Here is a 26,381-nt window from a genome sequence, read left to right on the forward strand (position 1 = left end):
GTCAGCGTCAGCATCTTGTGGGAACATATTAGAAATGCACAATGTTAGTCCGCAACCTCACACCCCCTCAGTGGTCCAAGGGTGAGACCCAGCAGTCGGTGTTGACAAGCCCTGCAGGTGATTTGGACACAGCTGAAGTTTAAAAACCAGGGCACTGGAGCCGCCGACCCTGGTTTCGAAAGGTCGGGTGATGATGCCACCGATCCTATAAGATGGTCTGGGCTCCTGAAGCACGTCTCCTGATCTCTTTCCGCTCAGTGTCAAGATTCCTTGGGCAGTTATGACCTGGAGTAAAAGGACTGGGTGTGGAGACAGATTGTTCTTCAAAGTCTCAGCTTGTCACATGAATTCGTCCACCCTTGCCCCTCTTTCCTTGTGTAGGGACCACACAAAACCAAATGCGCCTCCAAAATAAAGCCTGGGAAATTGTTTCAGGGTGCAATGATCCCTACGTGGCTGTGTCTCAAGTCTTCCCCTTGAGAAAGTCCTGTGGTTGTGGTATTGGGATAAATAGGGTGCTAACTGTCCAGGTTGCCTGGGACTGAGTTTTCCCACAGCACAGACTTACAGTTCATACACCAGGCTCCGGACGGTGGGTCTCCCTTAGTGTAGCCTGGTGCTGGTACAGCTTTCTAGGGGGAATCACCTGGACATCTTAAAACGCAAGCTCTGATTGATTCAGTGCATGTAAGTGGAAGCTGAATTTCCAACAAGCCCCCAGTTGACGTCCTGCTGCTGGTCTGTGGATAGCAAGGCGGAATGTCACCCTTGGAATACAAAATTGGCCAATGTGCAAATACACTGGGTTCCCCATAGCCACTTACACTGCAAATGGCTGCTCAGCCCTGACAAACTCAGAGAGAATTTTATTTATTTGTTTATTTTTGTCTTTGTTTTTTAAAAAAATCTTTATTGTTGAATTTATTACATAGGTCTTCCTTTTTCCCCCCTTAACCTCTTCCAGCCCACTGCTATCGCCACCCCTGCCAGGCCCTCATCACCCCATTGTCTGTATTCAGGGGTTATGCATATATGCATACTAGCTCATTGGTTGGTCTCTTCTCACCTACCCTCCCCTGCCTTCCCAATTCAGGGATAATTTTAGGGTCATCTCCAAGGCTTCAGGATTGTGGACTTGCTTTCAAATATATAGTATCAATAAATCTGCCCTTCTGGTCTATAGATCTTTAACCCACCAAACTCAAAATATCTTTTTAAAAATTGTTCTTTACAAGGAGAGGAGACTGCTGTTGGCCCATGACTAGGACATTCTCAAACCTCTTGACTTCTTAGATTGTGCTTGAGTATTCCTTTATGCTTTTTTCTCGTTGGAGCTGAGCTTCTGCAAATGACCTGGGATGGTGTTTCTGTCGCTTTTGGTCTTGTCTCTGCCTCACAAGCGGTACATGTGTCCTTCAGTTTACAGCTGTGGTGGACCACAGGGTGTTCTGCTATTTGCAGTGTTTCTGCTTTTCAGCATAATGAGTTTTGCTTTATCCCTATCCCCTTTACTAATTGCAACACAGCAGCACATTCTATATCCCATCTGTTTTCATGATTGATTGTCTCTTACTTCAGAATGTCCTAGAGAGTTACTTTAAAATCTGATTTTAGTGTGACCTTTAAGAGCATCATAAATTGTATTTGTATGTAGGTATATCTGTCTATTCCTTATGACCACCCAGAGTACAAGAAATAATTTATTTGATGTTGATTATGTGACTTTTCCTCACTTTCTATTTTGGATAGGTATGCTCTGAGCTTGTTGCCTTGTGACATCCACTTCATTCTGCTTATATCCCCCCACAAATTGGTCTTTCTGGCTACATGCCTATCTGTTCATAGATGAAGTAAGAGTGTTATGTCTGTGGCAGAGCTTAGTGATGGCTCTCAAGAAGCTGCTGGTCATAGGACATTCTGATAACGTGTAAATTTGTTTTTGATGAATAGTTAATTCTCATTATTTATGGTAGTTATTGTCTGTAGAGACACCTCGAACCCTAAATTAGTGAATACTGAATAGTTGGCCTTAGTGGACATACAGGGTTAGGTTTTTGGCCTTCTGGTCACAACAATTTTGTCAACTGATCAATACATAACCTTGTTTTATTATTGTCTCTATTCCAAAGATGCCCTATCTAATAGATATTGTTGAATCACTATGTTGAACTCGTGGCCAATAACACTATAACTCATGCCTGAATGAAGCTTAACTAACACATGTATTTATTTTTCTGTGAGGAACATCACAGCCTACTTGCACTTAAGACCATTAGACAGCTTTGTAGTACTATGCTTGGGAGCCATTTTAAATAGTGAAATCAGCAAAAAAAGCACAAAAGTGTGAAAATTGTGGCACTAATAAAACCATGAAGGAGACACTTGTTTATGGTATGAGAGCTGAAACAAGAAGGCAGAATGCTGCCTTGTTCTACCTAAGCTGATGTATGCATGAGGTGATTCTAATTTTTCTCAGCTTTGCACATATTCACAAGTGACCTTGAAAGTGCTGCAAGTGTTGATTTTGGGGTTACAGGTTAATTTTAGTGAGTGGGAAAATTTAGAAATAGGGACTCCATGAGTAATGAAGATTGACCGTATGTTGTTATATGGCCATAGTTTTTTGTTGTTAATTCTCACCCGAGGATATTTTTCCATTGATTTTTTGAGAGAGTGAAAGGGATCAAGCTGGGGACCAGGGCTGGGGATTGAGTCTGCAACTGAGGTACATGCCCTTGACCAGAATCAAACCTGGGACTCTTCAGTCTGTAGGCCGATGCTCTATTCACTGAGCCAAACTGGCTAGGACCACAGTTTTGTTTTTAATTAATATAGTTGGTATACAATATTATATTAGTTTCAGGTGTATAATATAGTGATTCAACAGTTATATACTTTAGTATAGGATCACCGCAATAAGTCTAGTATAATCATATTCTTGATAGTTGACTTTCTTTAGGCTATGAAAGGGCAAAAATTCATTGATGCCACTCTCAATTAGAGTAATAAAGGCACTTGCCTTTAGCCATTGAATGACAGCTGGAAGCATGTTGTTAGAGATGTGCCTTTTATATCTGAAGGTACATCACCTTGGCCACACCTTTTCCTACAGTAGTACCCAGAGCTCTCATGTTATGAACAAACACGGCAGCAGGCTTTTGTTGGGTACAATATATGTAACACTGGGTCCAGTGCATGAATCCCTGTGTTTCAAGGTGCTTACAATCTCCATGATGAAGGAGGCTGAAATACAACATGGTAAACATTAAGTGTCTAATAGATGGTACAGACAATATTTTTTAGAAAATTTCAAAATCACTGAGGATTGGCTGTTTTTATTGTCTTCCTTTAGACTACAAGGTACCTATCTGTCTTTTTTACCAAGGTGCCCCAGTACCTAACAAATAGTAGTGACTCAAAAGTATTTACTGAATGAACATGAAAGTATTTGAGCTGGTGTCTCAAGGCCTTACTTAGATCAGTTTTTCAAATGCTGTTAAATAAATTTCCATGGTACATTTATCGAGTGGGATTATATTTCACAAATCAATTGCTTATGTCTCAGACATATATTCTTTAGCTTGGGTATATGTTACCCTCCCCCCAATATTTTATTATGAAATATTTCAAATATACAGAAAGGTTAAAATAATTTTATAGTGAATATCCACATAGCCACACCCATATTTCTATGATGCATTTCAAAATAAATTGAAGGCTCAGGGTATACATAACATTAACTAGACTTCTGATTTTATTGTTATTATTGTTGACAGTGTCACAGATGTCCCCTATTTCCTCCCATTTTGCCCCTTTCTTTTTTTTTTAAACATATTTTTATTGATTTTAGAGAGGAAGGGAGAGGGTGAGAGAGAGATAGAAACATCAGTGATGAGAGAGAATCATTGATTAGCTACCTCCTACACACCTACTGGGGATTGAGCCTACAACCTAGGCATATGCCCTTGACAGGAATCAAACCCAGTACCCTTCAGCCCGCAGGCCAACACTCTGTCAACTGAGCCAAACAGGCTAGTGCCCATTTTGTCCGTTTCCACCCAGACCCTGCCCCACTCTAGGCCTTCACCACATTATTTTTGGTGTGGCTTTTTAATTTGTTTGCTTAATAATTCCTTTATCTGTAAAATGATAGGGTTGAAACTGTCTATGACCCCTTCAGATGAAATTTCTGTGGTTTTTGTGAGTCCTTAATCCCTGGCTTAGTTTAGGGGGGGTTAGAGTGTGTGACAAGTTAAGAATAAGCTGTAAGTTTTGAGCCTTGGACCAGGAAAGTTTTACTGGAACACAACCACACCCATTTGTTTATGAAGTTCTAAGAGTAATTTTATGCTACCATGATAGAGCTGAGTAGTTGTGAGAGACCATATGGCCTGCAAAGCCCCAACTGTTTACTATCTGGACATTTACAGAAGAAATGTGCTGATCCCTGCTGTAATTAAGTAAAAATCGACTAGGATGTATCTGGAAATTAGGAGAAGTATAATTTTAATAATATTGGCAGAATTGGCAGAGGAAAAGGGGACAATCTAACAGAGTTTTCAAGTGTAAGGGCACCTTTAAGTAAGACTCTTTTCTCTAGGTATGTTTTTCCTGTTTGTTTTTCTTTCATTGAAGAAGTGGTAAATGATAGTGATTTCAAGGGATATCAGTCAGCTTTTGCTAAAGTATGCTGTAACAAACTGACTTCAAATCTCTGTGGCTTTCAGCAGCAAATCGACTTTCCCTCCCTAAGTTGCCTTAGGTTCTGCCCTATCTTGTCTTCTTTCTGGACTCAAGCTGACAGAGCCTCCTCTATCTGGGTCAGTGCCAGTCTTGTGATAGTAGGGAGAGAGAAAGGCAAGGCATCAACTGACTCTTAAAACTTGTACTTAAAAATGACCCTTACCACCTCTGCTTATAGTTCATTGGACAGAGCAAGTCATATAAGCAAATCTGGGTTCAACAGGATGGGTCTGTTTAACACTCCTACTGGGAGAGGAAGCAGATAAACGTGAACAATAGTGCACTCTTCCTCACCCGGGTAACAAGGTCAAGAGATTTTTGTCGTTTAAGAAACTAGCTTTAGTAGGTTTGGAGGCAGAGAGAAGAACCCTATGAAGAGAGAAGGAAGTGCTTTCTGAATGCTCAATGTTCCTTGCTGTTATTCCTGGTAAGGGCCGATTTTCAGCTCGGTAATATGAGGCTCTGGATCTGGGGTTAGACCTAGGAATCCATGCTAGTTAAAGTGAAGGATCTAGCTAAAGTTAAGAATCATCTGGGCAGATTGTTAAAATGCAGATTCTGGCCAGGAGGTCAGGGATGAGGTGAGAAATTCTGCATTTCTAACAGGCTCCCAAAGGATGCTGACTTTGTCTGTCTGTAGACCATACTTAAGTAGCAACAATCAACATCACCAGGTAGTCTAAAATAAAACAGGGAAACAGGTATTCATTAGCAAACCATCTAGATCAACTAGGTAAATATCGAATCCAAAGGAAATAAAGGTATCTGTTTTGAAATGCTGAGGATTTTTAGTCAGTGTTCAGAGCATCTCCAAGACAGAAAAGAATATGACTTTGAGAGAGGGTGTGCTTTTGAATGACAATGAACAGATCAGATAGAGTTGGGGTCATGACTGGCAGTAAGAGAGTGGGTAGAACAAGAGGCCAGAGAAGAGTGGGGTACAGATTTTGAGCTGGAGCAGTTGCATCCACGGACATTAGCCACCACCATTCTGCCAACAGCCTATTTGTAATGGAATATGAGCCAGATGAAACATCAATACTCTTCGATCACAGACGGGATGCCAGAAACCGGCAATAAATGTGTTTTGAGCACTCAAACATGAACAGCAGTTGTCAGAATTCACATCTTTAGATAGTAGCAAATGACTCTGTGCAGTTAATAAAAACTATTCAGCAATTTCATGGCTATGAAGTATGTTTCATTTGAGTTTTGATTGTCATAAATATCTTGCTAGTTAAATCTTCAATCAAAACTACAACTGTGGGATTTGTCATTTGAAGAGAAAATTTCAAAGTGAAATTATTCTCTAGAACTTCTACAACTCCTTAGTTTTTCTCAGTATAGTTTCTTCAAAAAAAAATCTGTGGTGTTTTGAAACAGATGAATTCACTGTTTGTTGATTCCTCTTTTGATGACATTAACAGAAGTGTCTTGGTCATGATTAATAAGAGGAAGTCCATGCTTATGTTTCAAATATGTCTTCACTTCTGCATGAATAACTCTTATATTTAAGTTTTGTATCATGCACATCTGGCATGAAATTCAGATTCTGCCATCTGCTTGCTGGGATTTCAAGGGCAAATGTTTAACCTTCCTGAGCCTTATTTCTTTATTTCTTAACTACGGGTGATATCTCACTGTGTTCATGATGGGTCAACAGTAATATATTTAAAGAACATTACCAGAGTAGGCCCTCAATACATGAGAGATGTATTTTTATATTTGTGGTACAAATTTGAAATCATTCTTATTTCAACATTTAGAGTGAGCCAGGTATGGCTATAGTAAAAAAGATAGGCAATAATAAGTGTTGGAGAGGATGTGAAGAAACTGGAACCCTCATAGACTGCTGGTAGAATTGTAATAGATAACAGCCACTTTGGAAAACAGTTCAGCATTTCCTTGAAATGTTACACATAGATTTACCATATGACCCAGAAATTCTACTTCTAGGAATCTACCCAAGGGAAATGAAAATATGTCTACATAAAGGTGTGTACACAAATGTTCATAGCAGCATTATACATAATAGTCAAAATAAGACAAGTGTCCGTGAACTGGTGAATGGATACACAAATTATAATATACCTATACAATGAATACTATTTTTCAGTAAAAAGGAATAAAGTGCTCATGAATACTATAGCATAGATGAACCCCAGAACAATATGCTAAGTGAAAAGAGCCGGGCACAAAGACCACATATTTTATGATTACATTTATATGGAATTTCCATAAAAGGCAAATCTATAGAGACGGAGAGCAAATGAGTGTTGATTGGGGATAGTAGTTGTTAACTATAAATGAGCTTGAGCTTCCTCTTTGGGATGATAGATAGTGGCAATCGTTGAAGAACTGTGCAAGTATGCAAAACATCATTAAAATATACACTTAAAAAGGTGAATTCCATGTAAATGATATACATATAAATATATATAAGTAATTATAACTCAGTAATGCTGGTTGTTTTTGTAAAGAGCGGATCATGTTCATTTTTAAGATTTTAATTATTTCTCTTTAGATTCTCATTGTTGTGAAATGAAGACACCCAGTGAAATGCTTTCGCACTTTCTGAAATGTGTTGGATTCTCCTGGCTCTTGTGAATGTTTCAGAGTTCCTCATTCAATAGGGGAGGCTTGGGATTTTCAGGACAGCCCTGAAAACGAATAGCCTGCAGGCATCGGCTGGGGATACAACATCTGAAAACAATAGAAAGTCCAGTCAGTAAAATGCAAATCAATAACCCTGGCTGATCATTCCACATGAGTAAAAAGAGATTTGTACGATGGAGTGTCTTCACTTTAGCCATTAAACTTCTCATTCGCCAGTTCTTCATTAAATGCCTGTCTTAAACTGGGCAATTGAATCTAAGATATCAGACATGTTTGAATTATGGAGATCAACTGCTTCATTGTTGGCCTTGGGCACAGGATAAAAGGAATGGAATTTAATATCCCCCCAGAAAATGATGTAAGGAGAGGTAATTGGCAGCACCTGGAAGATACTATCATAGAACTGTCATAGATGTGGTTATGGAAATGCAAGTACATTCAAGAAGACACACCGAGTCCCACTGAGTTAAAAATGCAAGGTACCTCACTCAAGCATCATATTTAGGAACTGTGTGTGTGTGTGTGTGTGTGTGTGTGTGTGTGTGTATGAATTCCCTGGCCTTAGTTTTTGAAAATGGGAATTGCTTGGCAGGCGGTTGTAAGACTATTTTGTTCCATCATAAATGAATACAAAATGCAGGGACTTGCATTTGACAGTTTGTTTACTTTGTAAAGATCTTACTGTGGAGATGTAACCTGAGCTTTCTCACCCCCTCCCCCAGGCAGATAGGCGCATCTGGGCTGATCCTTTAACTCTCATCAGATGTCTTTGATTGGCAATAAATGAACTTAGAAGTCAACAAGAATAGAAGGGATCTCAAAGTTGCTGTCCAAACAACAAACAAAAACAACAACTCTTTTTCTCAGTGTGTCATTCAAGGATTATTGGTGTCAGAATCACCTTGTGGAGGACAGAGAGAGGGATTTGTTACTAAAAAGTTAGGAACTTGAGTGACTATAGGATACCATGCTCTATTGCTGGGGAAGGAGTAAAATAGACAAAGATCCCTGCTTTATGGAGCACTTGTTCTACTTCATGCTTCTCCAGGTGGGGGCCTTGGACTAACAGCATCTCCTTTCCTTGAGTACTTGGTAAACATGTAAATTTTCAGGCGCCACAGTGGATCAACCTAACAAAGCAGAAACTTTGGGGGTATAGTCTGACAGTGCAAATTTGAAGAAGTCCTCTAGGTGGTGCTGCCTGAGGGTGTTTGAGAAGCATTCTTCTAGGGCAGAATTTTTCAACCCCATCACTATTGACATCTGGGGTGATAATTCTTTGTTGTGGGGAGTTGTCCTATGCAATGTAGGATCTTTAGCAGCATCCATAGCCTCTACTCATGGAGATGCCAAGTCGCTTCCTAACCCCAGTTCTGACAGTAAAAAATGTCTTCAGCTGTTGTGAACTGTTCCCTGGAGGTGAGAGGATGTAGGGGGAGAATCTTCCCAGATGAGAATGCATGCCCTAGGGCAGTGATGGCTAACTTTTTGAGCTAGGCGAGTCAGCATTTTGAAAAACCCTAACTTAACTCTGGTGCCATGTCACATATAACAATTTTTTGATATTTGCAGCCATAGTAAAAGAAAGACACATTTTTTATATTTATTTTATGTATTTAAATGCCATTTAACAAAGAAAAATCAACCAAAAAAATGAGTTCCCGTGTCACCTCTGACATGCGTGTCATAGGTTCACCATCACTGCCCTAGGGCAAGGCTTTTCTAAATGGCCTGCTGATCAGTGCTATTAGCATTATTTTAATCAAATCTCTGGGGTGGGGAGAGGGATGAGGAATCTGTGTTTTAACAAGTCCTGGGGATTCTGAAAGTGCTAAGGTTTGAGAGCCACCATCCTAGCAATAGAGACAGGCAAGAAACTATTCAATGTAGACATACATATCCTAGTACATCACTCAGAGTGACTAGTGTGCTACACATAAGATTTGTAAGATGGAGCGTTTTCACTTTATCCATTAAACTTCCACTTTGGAAAAATAGGGAAGGCAGAAGGAGGATAGTGTGTTCTGGGGAGGGGCGGGTAGTACATTTTTAATAATATGGTCATGGAAGGTCTCACTGAGGATGTGATAACTGATCAAAGACTGAAGGAGAGAGTTAAGAGATAACAACGAATGTTTCAGACATAGAGAAGAGAAAAAGTAAAGGTCCTGGGGCAGGTATATATCTTGTAGGTTCAAAGGACAACAAGTAACCCAGGGTGACAGAGTGTAGGGGTTTAGGAGAAAAATAATTGGAAAAGAGGTGAGAACAATAATGAATAAATGAGTGAGTGAATGAATGTAATTACCTGTTTTTGAACTTGGCTTCTGTTTGTACTAGCTATGTGTTTTTGAGTATATTATGTGGTCTTGTTGGACTTTCTCTTCTGTAAAGCAGATTAATGCCTATCCCTATAGGTCAGTTCTGAGAAATAAAGTGCTTGAGTGATGGTAAACTTTTGAGAGGGAATAGTATAATTTACATATTTTTGAACTGTCAATGCTTAGCATATTACATTGCTCATAGTATATGATTAATAAATATTGTATGCATTATAAACAAAACAAAACCCCCCAAATTTAGACCTACCATATCAGAATTTCTGTGATAAGACATTGTTAATCTGGATTTATAACAAGTTTCCCCAAGTAATTCTTGAATATGAACACTATTTTGAGAATCTTCATTCTGCTCATATATTTGTATGCTGGTCTCCATTTATTTTTGAAATGTCATAGAAATGGAATTTTCCAGGTATGAAAATTAACACACGAGGGCTCAAGGCCTTCTCAAGGAGAGGCCAAGTTTTAGACCTATCATGGGGATTATACTGAGGGGTTCTTAACTCTGTGGTTAGGCTTTCTGGGTTGAACATTCAGGAGACTAGTCAGAGGGAACTAATTCCTTTTTGGTTTGCTCAAGCCAATCAATAATATTGAGACATAGAAACACTTCACTCTGATCCATTGTGTAATGAAAGTAACTCTAAGGTTCATATGGTATTATGTGCACCATAATGTCCCTGAGTTTGGTTAAAGGCAAAAGATTCCTTGTACCCAATTATTTATAGTTTTGTTCATTTTTACATTGCACTCAATTCGTATCTTCCTGATGAGTTACTTGTCTGTGGCATGATGCTTTGATAACTTAATATGATAACTTTGAAATTCAGTAGTTTCTTTCCACCTAAATGCTTGGTGTTGGGCCATTTTCAGCTATTAAAAATAAACTACTTCTCAACATGTTTTACTCTTTAGTTACTTTGCTCAACCTTAATTTGCTGCCAGGAACCTCAAAGATTAAATTTTACCAAGTCTTAAAACTGCAATGATTTGAACTGCAAGGTTTTCTACCTTAATCTCCCTCCTGTGGATTCAAGAGGTCCAGGCATGGCCACGAAGTTTCAATCGCACTGTACATGTGCGCCCGCATGTGGTATTTTGTGGAAGAGCCACACTCAAGGGGCCACAGTTTGCCAACCACTGCCCTAACCGGTTTGGTTCAGTGGATAGAGTGTTGGCCTGTGGACTGAAGGGTCTCAGGTTCGATTCTGGTCAAAGACATGTACCATGGTTGTGGGCACATGCCCACTAGGGAGTGTGCAGGAGGCAGCTGATCGATGTTTCTAACTCTCCATCCCTCTCCCTTCCTCTCTGTAAAAAAATCATTAAAATATATTTCTTTAAAAAAATAGGAAATTCTTATCTTCTAAATGGTCTTTTACTCAGAGAATATAATTCTGTTTTCTTAATTTCTGGCAGGGAAGCTAAATAACTTATCTCCAAGCATGTCTTAAATTGAGGTTTAATGATCACAAGTGAATATTCCTGAATTGATTGCAGATTAGACCAAAGAGAAGCAAGTAGGGTTCCCCAATTTGACAATAAAAATACAGAACTGAATTTGAAATTCAGATAAACAACAAACATCTATTTAGCATAATTATGTCCAAAATTAATAGTGTATATATACTAAAAATGTATTTGTTGATTATCTGACATTCAAATTTATCTGAGCATCCTGTATTTTTTTCTGACAATCCTAAGAGCAACTTTAATTCAAAATGCTTCTTGGTGGATAAGTAGTGGGGGAGAAGCTTGGTGACTATGTAGTACCTAATCCTGGAAGGTAAAAGTTCTTAAAAACTTTGAAACAAACCAAAATCCCTTTAATCCTCAATTCTGCAATCTGTAAAATGTGAGGTGTGCTATGTAAATGTTACATGGGCCTGCACTGTGAGGTAAGCAAGAGTATAATAGACAAGCTATGATACAAAATGAACTGCCACATCCAATATTTTTAACTTCCTTAAATTGCCTCTGTATATATCTTAGTGATCAGTGTAACTAACTTATAATACCTAGACTGCATAAGAGAACAAAGCTGTTTGGGTGTTTTCAATTCCACTCTTGGCCATCATCATGAACTGTCAAGTATAACTCAGCAACTAAATAATGAAAGGGCATTTTCTCTACAGCTTTGGTGAATTTTCACTTCTCTCTCTCTCTCTCTCTCTCTCTCTCTCTCTCTCTCTCTCTCTCCTTTTTTTCTTTCCATCTTCATGGATCTGAATTTTAGCAGAAGTTGAATCTGCTTTCAATTTGCTATGTAGTCACAGATCCGTGCTCGTGGTAGATGCACCAGTATATTAATGGCCACCACCTTTGTGAGTTCTTTTGCATAGTCAAGTGGCAGTGCTCACACCTGAGCCCAGTGACTATAAAGCTCAGCACAAACAGGCTTCACACCCTCACTTGGTTTCCTCCCTCCGGGTGATCACAACGTCAGTGGAGATGTTCCAGGTTGGTTCAAGATTTAGCAAAGGAGCTTGGTGGTTCTTCATAGGTTCTTCACATCATGGAAAGGAGGTATTGTGAGGCCAGGGAAATGCTCTAAAAATAATTAAAAAATTAAATTTATTTTTTCCGCATTGTGCTATTTAAGACTGATAAATGCAGGCCATTTCTCTTGCAGGATTCTGACCATCACCATAAAGAGACTGTCACCCAACCTTCTCATCTAGAGACTTGTTCTCAGGACCTACAGACCGGAGGTAAGTTCAGATCTACTCTCTTTTAGCTCCTCATCCTCTTATCAGTAGTTATGTTGAGCATTTCCCTTTGTAATTGGCCTTACCTGGGTTTGGGAATATGTATTCTAGTTGTCTTAACCATAGCAATAGTTTCTTGCCCAGGAAGAGCTCAGAGAAAAGAATTGGTGTTGCTGCCCTGTTTTATATTGAAGTATCTCCTGAAACACTTGGGTTCTATGGGTTGGACAGTTTGCCTGTGAGGGGGAACATGAGTTACTAGGGATAAAGTGAAGATGGATGCCGGGTGGTGGAATATTGTCTTAAAGCCTCATGGTGTAAGAAAAGCTTAGTCTGTACTTCATCTTGTACAGTTTTAATGAATTCACATTAGAATGACCTCAGGTGGGCTGTTATTGTACTCACCTGGAGGTTAAACAGAACGCTCTAAGGCAGCTCTCTCACCTGAGAGGATGTTGGTCTCAAGCCGCTGTATTCTGGCAATTCTAAGTGGGATTTAGAATTCTAGATCTTTCTGGTTCAGCATGTTCTACACAATCCTAAATTCAGCTAACATCAGTGTGCTTTGCTAAATCATGAAGGTTTCTCAGGGTGAAATATGCAAAGATATTAAAATCTAAAACATGTGCTTTATATGCTGTGTTGGGAGTGGCAGATTTCGGAGTTTAGATCAGATGTGTGCAAACTTTTCTGTAAAGGACCAGAATGTAAATATTGTAGGCCATACAGCTTCTGTCACAATTATTCAATTCTGCCATTGAAGCAAAGCAGCCCTTGACAATAGGTAATGGAGAGAGTATGATATTTCCACTAATGCTTTATTTATGGACACTGAAATCTGAAGGCTACATTTTCAGGTGTCGTGAATTTATTTTTCCCCAGCTAAAGTCTGGAAACTTTTTTTAAAGTGCTGGATTTGTCCTGCAGGCTGTAGTTTGCTAGCATCTGAATTAGATCACTAAAACTAGACAAGTTGTCCTGCAGATCTCTGCTTAACTTGTATGCCTTAACATTGCAGACTTAATAGCCTAATACTCCAGTAATGGTTTCCCAAAGAGAATTGGGCCCAAGTCAAGAGAGTTGGTGTCTCAAAGGCTCAGAGAACATATCTTCACCTGTGCATTATGGGAGAAGGAAGGGGTGTCAAATATGAAACACATGGGGGCATTTTGGGTGTTGATGCTATGAGAGCTTAGAACACACCTCTTGCATCCTACCCTTTCCTTACATCCTACCCATTCCACCTTCCCAGCCAGTGGCCTTTCACCTGCTTCCATCCCCTCTTAGCCTTCTTTTAGCTTTTTTAGTAGTTAGCAGGACTTGAGGGAGGTGGAGGCTTGGCGGCTGCTTTTGAACAGGTCATATGGCAAAAGGTTTCTTTATATTTTATTTATTACTTTGCTGTGATTAAAAGGTTTTGTTTCAAACACTTGGATTATTTGAATATAGGTATACATCAGTGTAGGCAAGTCCAAGTACAAGAAGTTATGGCTTGAAGATGGTTGTCAACTGAAGATTTAAAAATGTAAGTGAATGTGTCAAAATTAGCACTACTTCACAACTTCAAAAATATGGCTGAGGATAAGAACAAAAAGAATAAGAACTGTTTCTGGTGGCTTACATTGTCCATAGGGTTGGGGATTTTGTGCATATGATTTTTTTTGCACTGTTGTTATAGATTTGTATTATCTATTAATAGGATTCCATCAGTCATCAAGTGTTTATTGAGTGATAATAAAGACTGAAGTGATTAAAAAGTATAAGGTAGAAAATTACATCTGTATGGTTTTTCATCTTTCACATGATGACATGACTGTCCAAAGAGATCAGATGCATTGTCCAAGATTACCCAGCTAGGAAGTACTGAACTTGAAATAGAAAGCAGAGCTTCTTTTTGCATTATATTGTGCGATACCTGCATTACATGCTCTTGAGCAACTTTACTCTCAAACCAAATGTAATTGTGAATTAAATCGTAGAATATTGATACAAAGGGTGGTCATTCATCTACATACACACTCATGAAGACTAGAGTTACTGGAGAAAAATATTGGACTGCAGTGAAATTGAGGCAAATTTTGAAGTACAGAGGGGTTGGGTGGGAACAGAATAATCAGAGTGGAAGGAAGGACTTGGGGAAAGGTATAAGGGCAGGGTAGCCGGAAAGGAGAAGAGCCTGGTGAACATGGAGGAGGCCTGTTGAGGAATAAGGAGAGAGGAGGCTGATTGATGGGGTGATGGCAGCCATACATTGTCTGAATCAGGGGCCCCTTATGGGAGACAACTCATCGAACTGGGGCTGCAAATGAATGGCTTATAAAGAGAACCTTCCTAACCGAGCTTTACAAGGGTCCCGTTCAAGATTTTGGTCATTTAACTTCATGGATGAAACAACCAAGGGAGCTAACCAGCCACAGATGTTTTGTTTATAACCAGAGGAGTTCATGTGAGCTTGGTGATGACATTTCCCTGTCTATAAAATGCTGAGAGTTAAACAGTGATACCCTGTGAAGCACTTGGAAATCTCTATCTTGAGAGGCAGTTCTTAAGTGTAATGGTTTAATGGTCATTTAGCATGATGGGCCTTCAGAGGGTAATATCATTTGCCTGCCAGTTAAAATGAACACTTCTCCGTGGGAAGTCAAAGATCATGTCAGCGTAACTTGGGTTAGGTGAAAGAGAGCATCAAGAAGCGAATGCCAAAATAGAGAATAGGGAATAAAATCTCGTGTACATCTAGCCTGTTCATAAATCCAGCATAATTAGAGAACACCATCAGTTTCCACTAATTGGCGGGAGGGGGCGGGGATATACTTTGAATTAGTAAAAAGTTTGACTTAATTTTTAAAAAACTGCTGCTTTATTATTTTCTCCACTTTTCTCATGTCCCAAACATTAAACCTGTCTAATCTTATTTGATAGTCTTACCCCTTACTTTATTGATAAAACTGAAGTTACCAAAAAAATAAAGAAGCTGAACTTCTTGCTCACCCTGAAAATTCCGTCTCCCCTTTTCCTGCTGGCATGTGGGGAAGGGACTAAGGGACGGTTCCCTGCAATGCTTAAGGCTAGTCCCACACCCTATGCTCTTGGCGCCACCCTTTCCCAATTCCTCAGGGACCTCAACCCTTCAAGTTCTCCCTCTATCCTCTGACTCTTTTCAATCTGTCTCTGCTCCTGGATTTTATTTTTTTCTTACTTCGAAAAGTAGCAGCATTTTATCAACTTCTCCCCTCTCCTCCTTTGACTGCTGTCATATTAAAGGTATTCATTTCACCCCCACACTTAGCTGTGAGCATACACACAGTCACCAGCAATGTCCTGGCTGCAGGCAGGATGCCACTACTTAATCCTTTTTACTACTTATAATACTTGTAATACTGACCACAGCCACATTCTCTCCTCCATCAGAGAAAAAGGATAAAAAAGATGAATCACTCACAAAACATTTCAGCTTTCTTTGAAATGTACACATACATATTAATGTGTTCCTCTTCTAAATTAGAATCATTCTGTAAGTTGACAGTTCTTTACACAAGAACATTTTCCTGTCATTAAATATTCTTTGAAATTGTGACTTTTAAAAAAAAAGTCTGCATATAGTCCATTATGTAGATGTATGGTAGCATATAAGAACCATTTCTTTTTATAGACATTAAACTATTTCTAGTTGTTGTATTGAATAAGCAAACAACAAATATAACCATATTTGTGTTCATACTGATTATTCCTTTAGGATGGCTTCCTAGAAATGGAAACTCTAGATCACTAAGTCAAAAAGGAAACTTCATTCATATGGACAAAATACTTTCCAGATAAGATAGACAGATTTACATTAGCAGAGTTAACCTAATGAAAGAAATTCATTTTACTGCTCCAGTATAACATCTAATTTTTAAGAATCTCTTTTGGTAAGCCATTTTTTGGCCTATTGCTGTGATGTACTCTGCCATTTGTGTCTATGTCTGGTTACTCTATTTGGTTCCATAAGTGCATATGTTGATCCACTAATTACTAAAACTTTATAATAAGCTTTAATAGTCCCTTTCCTTACTCTTTTTGTTGTTTTCAGCGCTCTCCTGGCTGTTCACACCTGTCTATTATTTTTTCTCATTTGGAAATTGGAATCAAATTTGAATTATAATTATAGTTCAGGGAGAATTGTCATCAATGCAGTATTAAATTTCCAATCTGGAATAAATTTGTCTTTTTATTCATCTCATTGGCTGCCCGCCTATTTATTTTTTTTCTTTGAATCTGGTGACTTTACAAAGATATGCTCTAGTGATGATCATGTATTCTGTATTTTTCCACCAATCCCCATCCCCTGCGAACATCCACTATACACTTTTCATTTGTTGGTTCAGGCCTCCTTTTATTTCAGAAAAAAAATTATTTGAAATCATTTGAATATTTGTCTCAGCATCTCATTTTCTTAAGGATATAATGTGTGCTTTTCTTGTATAACCTTAATCTGACTTAGGCATCACTAATCTTTTTCTCCATTTGAACATCTTAATTTCATTTTGCTCTGTTTTTCAAGTTACCGTGGTTTTTTTTTACCATGCTTGTCTGGTTGATTTACTGTGATTTCATTTCTGTAATAGTTTTATTTTACACTGCCATTCTTTTTTGAGCTAGGCTAGCTAAATTTTCATCTTTCTGATTCCTTTAAAATCTTGCAACCCTTCTTTGTAATCTTTCTTCATAGGGGTCATTTGTTCTTTAATTGCTTTGAAATAATGAAGAGTTTTATCTAAGATTTCCATTCTGCGCTGTAGATTAAATTTTTATAGCATATTTTTTAGGACAATTACAATTATGAAAGAATGTGTATAAAAGATAATAAAATCATGAATAAGATACTTAAAATAATAGAAAAATAATAAGCATAAATATTTAATGAAAAATAATGAATTATAACACATAAAATAATCAGTAACAAAATAATAAAGCAAAAACCAACCAACACAAGAAAAATTAATAAAATAATCAAATACTAAAATACATTAATAAAACAAAAGCCCTGCATTCCATACCCAGTTTAAGAAACAGAATGTCATCATTACCTTTGAGATCCCTGTGTACCCTTTCATTTTATTTTTCTTTTCCTAATGCAAACTTTGCACTCGTGAGTTTAATGTTAATTATTACCTTGTTTATGATTCGGTCACTTGTATGTATGTTGGAATAATATATTGTGTATAAGCATTCTTGCGGTTTTATATATTCAGCATCACTTTGTACCACTAAAGTTCTTTATTTTTCCACACTTTCTTGGTGTAATACAATATCTCATGATTTCAACTGGCATTTACCTAATTTATCAATGAAGTTGTGCTTCTTTTCCTGTTCAATAAACATGTGTTTTATCTTTAATGAAACATCTGTGACATTTTTGTTGCATTCTAGAAGTTCTTATTTTAATGCATTCTAATTTTCTTTTATAAAGTATCTCAAGGAACTAAAAGTACTCTTTTAATCTCTTATAAACATCTTAGTTTTTCCTTTTACATCATTCATTTGGAATTGGTTTTCTGTAACTGGTGTGAAATAGGGATCTATTATTTCCCTCCGAATATGGAAAGCACTTGCTCCAACATTGTTTATTTTATCATCTATCCTTATCTCAATAATAAGTATCTTTTCTGTTATATATTACATTTCTGTGTATGTGTCTTTCTGAGCTCTTAGTTCTGTCTTGTTTATAAGTTTACTCTGTGTCAATACTGTTATGTTTAATTCTTACTTCTTTACACTAAGTCTTGATTTCTGATAGGTTAAGGCTCCTACTTTGTCCTTCTTTGAGAATGTTTTGGTTTCTCTTTTACTTTGTATTTCCTAATTATTTTCAGAAGCAACTTGTCAAGTTGCATGAAAAACTATGTATGGATTTTGATTGAACTAGCTTTACCTGTGTGTATCACTCTAGGTGCAGATACAATTCATGACTATGGCATTACTCTCATTTATTTGACTTCTTAGTATATTTCAGGAATGTTTATATTCTTCTACATGGAAGTGACCCAAATTCTGCTTGGCTTATAATACATACATTATTTTTATTATTTTTAATGACTGCTTTTTAGAAATCACAATTTGGTTATTTATAGTATATACATATAATTGATTTTTATATCCAAAAAATTTTAGAAACTCATTTTTTAAATATGTTTGTAGCTTTTTTGAGATATTATCTCTGGTTCTTCTCTTTTGTCAACCATTTTGCCCTGTAATGTGTATGTTGGGATAGGTGGGGAAGAAAGAATGAGGGCATGTTATTATACTGATTAAGACCTGTAGTACAATTTTTTAAAGCCTGTTTTCATTGACTTTTTTTAGAGAGAGAAGATAGGAGAGAGCAACATGGATAGGAGAGAGAAACGTTGATCAACTGCCTCCTGCATGCATCCCACTGGGATCGAACCCATAGTCTGGGCATGTGTCCTGATCAGGACTTGAATAGGTGACCTTTCAGTGCATGGGATGACACGCAACCAACTGAGCCACAGGGCCAGGGCTCTAGAACAATTTTTAAGAGAACTTGTGAATGTGGACAACCCTATATTATCCTCACTTTTAAGGAAATGTTTTAAACAATGAGTTGGATTTTTTTTGGATAGTAATATCATATTAGGCTAAGGAACTTCATTTATACTCTTCATTTTATATGAATTTTTATTATGGTAAACCACATATGAATTTTTATTGTGGTACTGATTTCCATTTTGTTTTTCTTTGAACATCTATTCAGACAATTATACTTTCCTCTTTAAATATTTTGATGACTGAATGGTCAATTTTTATCCTTCGTCTTCATTGACCTACCAGCCTCTAAGTTGCTTCTTTCTTGATAATACTTGTCTCGTTTTGCTTTAAGGACTTCCGCTCATCACCACCTCTCTGCTGGGTTTTCTCCTTGCTCCATCTCAGGTTCCTTTCTGGTCTTCTTCTCTGTGGCCTCTAGATGTTTGGATGTCCCAGGGCTCAGTGCTTGTACTTTTCTCCTTTAACAGCATTTAACTTCTCGGTGATTTCTAGGTTTTTATGCCTACATCTCCAAATTTGTATCTCCTGCTCAGTCCCCTCTCTCAAACATCAGACGTGGACATCTACTTGCTACTCGAGTATTACTTTTAAACTCAGAGGAATGGTGGTCTATCTATGAAGCAAACAAATTTTAAAATACCATGAAGTGAAAGAATCAAGAAAGAGGGCAAAGCAGGAAAACAGTTGCTTTGACATTCTAATTATAAATACATTAGACTTGGCGCAAAAAATCATCAAACCATCAGTCTTGACGATGGTTAAGTTAATTCAGGTTTTGAAGTTCAATAATTCATCTGCGAAGTGTCAGCAGCTGGGTCTTGTTAATGGTAAGCCTTTCATTCCTGTTAAATCAATTGTAAATAATAGAACCCCTCAGAGAAAAATGATGAAATAAGCATTGATTTCCAAATTGGGTGTCAGATATAGAGCATTAATAAAACACATTGCAAGCAAACAAGTACCTAATATACTCTGATCACTGAAATAGTAATCAAAGGGGGGAAATCAATAATTTTTGTGTAAGTTGCTAGTATTTTCATAACTCATTTGCATCTATGTATCATCTCAAATTTCTCATTTTAGACCCTATGTGGTTATTTAATTTTCATTATCCTCACCAGTAACACCAGGGGCTTCTGTGTAAAGTTAGATTTGTTTCTCCCTTCTTCTAAATAGGTGACAAGCATCTGGTCACATAGTGTTTTTGTTGCCTGACACCGATGATTTTGTTTTTGTTTAATGCAATGCAATCATCATTTACAGCAAGTCACATAAAACACTGCAGAAAAATGTAACAGCTCTAATAAAACTTTCAAAGGAAAATAAAGCTCTCTAGCAGGTATCCATAAAAGTGCTTTATGCTCACAAACTCTATTAAATGTTAATGCCAGTGTCCTGTGACTGCCACATGTGAAGTCTGGCTGAAAGGAAAATGTGTCTGTGAAACTGTGATTCTGCAGCAAAAGAGGTTGGAAGGGCAATGCCATGTTATCTATTAGACTGAAATATGAAAACCATTAGGGGCTCTATTGATTGTGCATTTTATGAAGGACTAGTTTGAGGAAAAGTACACGGGGTTTTTTTTTGTTTTTTTTTTTTAAACCCATCCATGGGACAAAGTTGGAAATACTGAGGGCACAACTTTCAAAGAAGCATCACCAAACTTCTCAAAGTTACAGAGCACAATTTTGGTCCAAGGGTGTTCTCTACAGATTAAATAGCGGTGACATAATGATGGTAGATTTGAGCTTCGTTTTTCTGTTTTTAATGCTGTTTCCACACATTTCAGTAATAACTGTATTCTGTGTCTGTCTATTGCATTTTCCTTATTTCTAGATTTTATTTTGCTTTTGAAATTTCCAAAATATTTATTGGGGTGACATCGGTTAATACGATTATGTAGGTGTCAAGTGTACAATTCTGTGATACATCATTTATATATTGCTTCGTGTGCCCACCACCCAAAGTCAGGTTTCTAGATTTCTTTATAAAACCTTTTTGTGAGGTTATTTAATGTTTTAACTGTTATCAAATGGTTAAATACCCTGAAATGGGATGTTATGTTGTCGTTGATCTCAATAACAGGCTAATTAACTCTTAGTAGGAACCTCATGTTGAAAACAGATCCAAATGGTCTCTGAAAAATAGTCAGAAATAGAAGCTATCCCTCACAAGAAAGAAAATATAAGCTGAGTACACGATGTGAAGTGACTGGCTGCCAAATGTAAAACAACATATTTACAGAATATAGGGAACAAGGATCTGCCATCTTTTCTCAAAACTACACAGAAACCCTACTGTGCATTCAGAAGAAGAAAGCAGGATGGTTAGAGAATTTACATTATGCCAGGTGAAGACTTCTTGAGGGATATGGGAACTTTTAGCTGTGACTAAAGAAGGCTCAAGCTCAGGCAGTCAACTAGTTTTTAAATATTCTCTCTTCCTTTGGGAATTTTGAACACCAACAGGCTGATTTTGTAGTTACGGATTCATATTTGAGTTTCACATTTGATACAAAGTACTATAGTATTCATAGTTTGGAAAGTATTCCCTCCACAAGAACCATAGTTTTCTACTTCTCTAATACCTGCTGTTCTGAATTAATGCCATGGAGGCATGAAAATTGGTGTGTTTTAATCACCTGCAGATTCAGGTTTCATCAGTAAGGACCATCAATTACAAAACAGCCTGTGTGTAGAGCAGTGGTTCTCAACCTTGGCTGCACATTAGAATCACCTGGGACTCTTTTTAAAATCCTGATTTCTGGGCCTCATCCTCTGCAAATTCTGTTTCTTTGTTATGGGGTGGAGCCACAACATTAGTAACAAAGAAACAGAATTTCTGGAGGATGAGGCCCAGAAATCAGGATTTTACAAAGATTCCCAGGTGATTCTAATGTGCAGCCAAGGTTGAGAACCACTGGCATAGAGGGATTGCAAGAGGATTTAAAGTCAGATGTCTTCTGTAAACCGGTGCGCATGAGAAAAAATGATGGATGGTGAAAACTTTCTGGGGGCCAGGGAGGAGACAAAAGGCTACTTCTAATACAATGGAAAGTGCTTTTCTCAAGCTATTATCACAATGTAAGATTTATATCTGTAATAAATTAGAAGGTAAATTTTGGCCGAGGCCCATTTATTATGGCACATTTCTATAGTGTATTAACTCTGAGCAGTACTTCATGAGAGTTCACGTGGAAGCTCACTTCATTAAGTTCCCTTGCTCTTTAGCCTTAGGATTAGCAGTTGTACCTCCTTTGAAGCTTAGAACTATTTATGAGAGAATATCATGGTTATGCTTATGTGTAATATTTATTAAATGACTGGTAAATGCTTTACTAAGAGACAGTGGCAACTGAACAATAGATTGTCAGTTATTATAAGGAAAGAATATGATAGGCAGGCCAACTACCAGAATCATCTGACACCTTGCACAGCTGCTACTTCTAGAAACGATGCTCAGTATTCTGGTTGCCTATACATTAAGATCCCATAAAGCTTATATTACATTTTGTCTTTCTTTTAATCATTTTTTTTGTGTGGCATACCCTTGTTCCTGGCCACTTGGGAGGAGGACATCATTGATTTGCAGCAACGCTGGCAAGCTTTAGCTTTGCCATGGGTGGTATGACCTTGGCATTAGCACTATTGGCATGCAAAAGGGTGAAGTTAGCCTCAGAGGAAAGGCCAGTGCAGGGGGGGATGGAGGCAGTGTACCCCCAAAAGATTTCATCTGGATCTTGGCCTGTAAGTTCTGTGTGATTAGCTGTTCCGTTAGCATGGTTTGAGTGCCCATGGCATACATGGTGGATACTGTTGTGATTATATGACACTCAGTGACTAAATTACCATCATTCTTCACTTTGGGGATAAGAAACCCACCTTTGTTGCATGGAAATACTGGAATAGCCAGATATGACCCTTTTCATACATCCTGAGACCTGAAAGATGGCCTGTTCTACATAAGATAGGAAATTATTTATTTTAGCATAACAACAACAATAAGGACACAAGTAATAGTAAATACTTGGGTAGTACTTGGTACATGCTAAACAAATATTTTACCAGAACCCTGTGAGAATTGAGGCTAGAAAAGTGCAGTAACTTACACAGATAATCATGGTGATGCTGGGTTTTGAACTTGACAACTATACAGAGAAGCTAAAAGCTAAGACCCTGTAATTAGCCAAAGCTGGGTTGAAGTATTGACAATCTGATACTTAGCACTCAAGCTTTAATTTATTATCAATTAATCTGTAAAATGAGCATAGTGATAGATCTAACTCCAACAGTGCTTTGAGAATTGTGATATCTCTGGCATATAGCAAGTGCTCAGTAAGTATTTGCTTAGTATAATTTTGATGAGGGAAAGGGAAGGGCTATCAATTGATGGGTATAAAGCATGTTTTATGAGCACACATGAGCAGTAATGGTAGTCAGGTCTGAGGGCTACTGGTAATCAGAGTGGGGAATGGTACCTATATTCTTGTTTTAGAATATGCAGTTTTTAATCCACTCCCTAGATAGGAGTGTGTAGAGAAATTTTGCCTGGGGCCTCTGCTTCAACTTTCTTCATTTTTAGCAAATTCACCTCACTTTACATCTGAGAGTCCTGGATCTCATTTAACTGGAAAGCAGCAACTGTCAGTCTAATTTCCTCTTGATAATATTGTGAATTTCCTTCTCTAATTGGATAATAGAATTATTGAGAATTTTGAAAATAGAAAACGGGACAATCTGCTGAGGGCAGGAAGTGATAGCAATGTGCTGAACTATGTAAGAGCTCATTGCAAACAACCCAAGCCTCAAAATGTGTGGGTTCATCAAAATCCACACAAGTGAGGTCTGTCTTCCTCTGTTTTTACTTCCGGATGTGAGTGCTATCACGACAAACCATCCTTATCACCTCTTTTAGTATTTGCTTTCCTTGACTAATTCATCCTGGGGCAGTTGAATTTCACTAATAAGATAAATGGCTTTTATCATTCAAATATGGGCTTTTCATTGTCGACTCAAAGCAACAGAGAAAATCTTGTCTTTTGCAAAAAACCATGTTTTTGCGACCTCCAGTTACTGCGGTGTTTACATTATTTATTGTCTTGTATTTGTCAAAGGGGTAAAAATTAGCTCAGGAAATAACTAGAGCAAAGCATAATATTAGTATTTCCAAAGATATTATTATATTGATAACACTATATGTACAGGTTGTTGGCAACTTTGGTGCTCCTGAAATCTTCATAGCAAACATTTACTTAGAATCTTTTTTAAATTTTCAATTTCTACTGTCAGTGTTTGGGTAGTGTCTCCCTTCCTTTCTCTCCAAATGTATATATAGGTCTTCCCCAAAAAGGCATATAAAGTCAGTGTTTATTAACACAGTTCATTTTCACTTTTTAAGAGACTCTACAGAAATAAATAATTTTTTTGTCAGCGCCTGTTCTCAAACTGATGACTGTTCTGGTCCAGGCACAGCTGATAATGTGAAGCAATGGAATTGCAAACATCAAGAATAATCTCATTCTGTATTTGTGCGCCCTCAATTTGTTGACTGTTGCCGGTTTTGTATCGTAAACTTTATCTTTTATGTATTCCCATAAAAGTCTAGTGGATAAATTTTCTTTATTCAAAGCTTAGTGTGCTTTATCCATTATTTCAAATCAGTTAAACCTGCAAAGGAGTGAAAGGTAAGTGAGTTATCAGCTGTTAAAGTGTGTACATTTTGGGGGGACACGGGTGTATACACACTTTGAATTATTATAAAGGCAGTGTTTGTACTTGAACTGTGTTTTCAAACTTCCAGTAGCATTTTAGGATGAATTTCCTTTGTTCAAAGCTTAGTCTGGCTGAAAAGAAGGAAACATTAATTGAGCTATTAGATGTTAAAGTATATATACATGGTTTTGGGACACCCTATAGTTATATCCTAACATAGTATACATACATACACACACACACACTCAAACATATATATACATTTTTTTTAAAGGTACCTTCAGTAAGGACACAAATTCTACTTTTTAGAGATTTTTTTAAAATATGAGATCCAAGATATGAAAGGGTTCTGGAAATAAGCGAAGTTTCCTGTTATTAAAAGAGTTGTTGGAAATTTTTGGCAGACCATTCAAAGAAATTATCTTCAGGCTCAGAGTAAGGATATTAAAAAAAAAACCAACTTAAGTCATAAGAGTTTCTTGGATTGCCATGAGAGAAAATCTTAACATCTGTATAGCACACTCATTATTATAATGTGATTGGTAGTACACATAGTAATTACATGTATAACAAGTTTACATTACCAGGTGAAGAAAGAGAGAATAAGGCCAACCTAGATGTGACTATGGTTTGCTGCCAAATGTCTTACCATGGATGTTCTATTTTCATTGTTTTCCTAGAGGTTTTTATTTTCTACCATCTAAAAGCACTAGTCTGACTTTGGCCTTGCTGGTGCTGTCAATAACAGTTCAATAAGAATCCAAGTAACTCTCTTCTCTTCCCCGTTGGCACTGAGCCTCATTTTGTGTGTTTTTTTCAAACTCAAAGACTAACAAAGACCAAATAAATGAGATCTGTGGCCCGCGGGCCACAAGTTTGACATGCTTTTCTAACTTGTCAAGTTCCCGACCATGCTGTTGAAGTTCCTTAGACTAGACTCTCACAGTTACTGATGGGGTATTTCAGGAAACTCAAGATCCACTTTCATGTTGATTATACTTTCTGGGAAATTGGGCTTGTGTTTCTTGGGCAGTACCATGGAGAAATTTGGCTTTGTCAGGTGGCTAATTGATGATAACCTTGAAATGTGGGCTCCCCTATGTTGTGGGGATACTTGGCAAAACAGAGAGATGGGAATGTCTAAGGAATAGCTGGCCTTATACATATTCACAGACCATGCTTTGAGAACCAGTGCTGTAGACTAAAAAAGGCTTATTTATCTAAGTGTTAATATTTAAAAAGCACCCATGGATTACTGTGATATTTACACTTTCCTTCTATTTTCATATGGTATTAATTATCTCTATCCCACTTGCTCTCTACAAGTGGGCTTTTTAAAGGAAACCATGTACCCTTTAGGATGGCTCTTGGAAAATACACAGAGAAAAACAAGTATTGCTGAGAATGAACAGAAGTTAGAATCCCCGTACATTGTGGAAGGGAATGCACTAGTATACAGGTGCATCTCCAGTGGAAGACAGCATGGAAGTTCAATAAAACAATTAGGTGTAGAATTAATTCAAGCAATTCAAGTTCTAGCTATATGTACCCCTAAATTAAAAGCAGGGACTCAAGTAGATATTTGTACACTCACATTCAAAGGAGCATTATTCACAATAACCAAAAGGTGCAAACAAATAAAATGTTTAAGGATAAATGGAGAAACAAACTGTGGTATATATATGATGGAATATTATTCAGCCTTAAGTAGG

At 37.5% G+C, this 26,381-nt stretch overlaps 1 protein-coding gene across 1 annotated transcript in view; it reads left to right on the forward strand.

The window, feature by feature from the left end:
* The window catches only part of RARB (retinoic acid receptor beta), a 638,244-nt gene that overhangs the window by 18,440 nt on the left and 593,423 nt on the right, over window positions 1–26,381 (forward strand). Inside the window, exon 2 of the mRNA XM_081105810.1 lies at window positions 12,334–12,412. The gene's annotated coding sequence lies outside the window, so the exon portion shown is untranslated. The remainder of the gene's footprint in view (window positions 1–12,333; window positions 12,413–26,381) is intronic.

The sequence above is a fragment of the Myotis nattereri genome (genome assembly GCF_964212035.1).
Source record: "Myotis nattereri genome assembly, chromosome: 14".
Taxonomy (NCBI): domain Eukaryota; kingdom Metazoa; phylum Chordata; class Mammalia; order Chiroptera; family Vespertilionidae; genus Myotis; species Myotis nattereri.